This window comes from Apis dorsata, unplaced genomic scaffold (genome assembly GCF_000469605.1).
Source record: "Apis dorsata unplaced genomic scaffold, Apis dorsata 1.3 scaffold_97, whole genome shotgun sequence".
Lineage (NCBI taxonomy): Eukaryota > Metazoa > Arthropoda > Insecta > Hymenoptera > Apidae > Apis > Apis dorsata.
The window spans coordinates 227,419-230,203 of record NW_006263395.1 but is presented as its reverse complement, the minus strand read 5'-3'; positions in this window follow the sequence as shown (position 1 = coordinate 230,203).

Here is a 2,785-nt window from a genome sequence, read left to right as displayed (position 1 = left end):
GTTTTTTTTTTTTTTTATTCGATGTTCATTCGTCGACGAAATAACCTCGACGTTGTAAAACGTAAATTCGACGAACAAGGACTTGAAATCGTGGATCGTCTCACGATGTAATATTAAAAAAAAAAAGAGAGATATTCAATTTTTTTTTTAAATAGTACAGTATGAGACGAATCCTCTAATAAAGTGCGTGATAATGCTCTAGCACTATGATCGCGAAAGCAGATCGATTTTCATCTTATTAAAATGTTTATTGCTATAGTTTCTTTTTTTTTTTCAAATTATTCCTATAAAATTGTGTTTTAAATTTGAAAATCGATATTCCGAAATAATTCTCATTGAAAAGTGTCCTTTAGATCGAAGAATTTAAAGCGTGAATTTTCCCTACAAATTTAAAATGAACCTTCCAAAGCAATTAATTCTCAAGAATTGTGACGAATTACATTTCTCGACCGACGAAAATTGTTCTGTTGTCGCCTCTTAAACTTTTCTCTTCGACATAAAACTACCCCTCGGGGTGTCGTTATCTCGCAGATCTCAATGAAAAGTTTCACCCGATTCCACGGGGAGGGGGGAAATCTGTTTAATAAAAAATCAGGTATGCAAAGAATATAATCTGCTCTTGTTAAGCTCTATACTCTCTCTCTGTATGTATGTATGTATGTATGTGTGTGTATGTGTTTGAATGGATAATTGCCATTGTCTTTGTGTACACGTGTGTCGTCACCATTTGTCGTCGCCGTTATGGACACGTAAGTACAGCGTTTCGAATCCCGTGGATCGTATATAGCACATTCCTTGGAAGAACTATAACTCGATCCACTGCATTTACTGCAATCCCTCTCCTTCCTCTCGTTTTCTCTTTATTAAAATATCTTTTTTTTTATATTTTGGATCCCTTAGGTACATTCCTCGAAACATTGGAAAAATTGTACCTCGATCCCTATCCTTTCATCCCTTTCTTTCATCCCTTCCTTTATTTTTCTATCTTCTCTCCTTACGATTGTAAGATATCGTTTTGCATCTCATGTTGCGTGGATCTCCTCTTGTGGTACATCCCTTGAAACATTGGAAGAATTATACCTCGATCCACTTCGACTCCATCGTCTTCTTTCTTTTCTCCCCTTCCTCTCTTATTAAAATACACCCCTTTATCTTATAACGTAGCATGCTTATGAATACAATTCTACTTCGAATTCAAGTCGAATTCTAATCCCCACGCTCCTATATCCTCATCACTTCTACTCAAACTCGAACGCAGAGGATGTTTGAGAACGCCTCAGCAGTTCTTGTTAGCCACGTGATGGAAATAGAAAAAAAAAAATCTAAGTCTGCGAAAGATTTGCAAACTTGTTCCTTTTCAAGGAATCTCCTTTCTATATCTCGTATCTTCTCCCTCGCTTCGCTAGATTCTACACGAAAAATCATCTTGACAAAAGTGCCACTAACCCGTCAATACATTCGTTTATAAACGCGTGCACGCTTATGTGGTAAGCGCCGACTGCAAAATTTCTCTGAAAATTTACGACTATTCTATTCTGAATCGTTTGTTTCTATCCTCTAGTTCATTATGTTTCTTTTTTTTTTTTTTTTATTAAAAAAAATGGTCGTCCTATTTTCCAACCAGCAACGCGTTTTCAGTTTTAAGATTAAAAAATGTATACACAGAATTGATTATAATTAATTGATTATAATATATAATATTTGATTTTTTATTGCATCGCTTGTTGGAAAATCGAACGACCGCCACGATCCACATCGAAGCACAAGATTAATTCATATTTTATGTATAATTCTAACCAAGCTGAAATTGAGACTTTCTATAGCCTACGATCCCTTTCCCCTTTACAAAATATCTCACAAAATATAATTTTGTTTTTGTCCATGAAAATCAATAATTATATACATATGTATTTTTTTTTTTCAATTTTATAGAAAAAAGTATCGCTCGATTTTGAAGTGCGATATCTTTTTCATTTTACACACGCGCTATTTACATTAAAAATTGCGTTTTTTTTTTTTATTTGATTATAATCTACGAGTTTTAATCATCGAATGAAATATAAAAACTGTGCTTTTGGAAAAAAAAAAACTGCGTAGAAAAGATAAAATGCAGAAAATATTCTCTTTGAGCTCGAAAAATATTCAATCGGTGAAAAAAACGAATCGTTGTGTTGTAATTGTTCGTAATTGTAAATTGTGTACAATTGTAAAAAGTTGTCGTCTAAATTTCTATCCCGTGAAAAATTGTTGTGAAATATTTCCCTCGTTATATTATCAAATAATAATTATCTCTACGATGTATAAAAATAAAATTCGAATTTTTTTTTTTTCCTTTTCTTTTCTCTCTAAAATTATTATTCTTTTCGCTATCTACTACTCCCCGTCACGCACAAGTTTTCGGATCGAAACCGATCGAATTGAAGATTGCGCGACGAAACTGTAATCTTACTACCTCTTATCGAAGATCAATTCGCTTGGAAAACCATCGAGATAATCACAGCGTTTAATATTCTGCAATGTATCATAATAATAATAAAAACCTTGGGTACAAATTTTATACAACCCGATGTTTCATTTTCAATCGCACAGAATTTGAATGTGGATCGAGCTTTAATCCTACGTTAGACCGTTGAAAATTAAAAAGTGCACATTCTTTGATTGATCATTGTTTTTACATTTGTTCGCTTCTATATTATCGACGTATTTCGACGTGATTCGATTAAAATGAAACATCGCGTACACGCAAAGAAACGCTACTAAACGTCTTTCTAATTTTAGTACCATT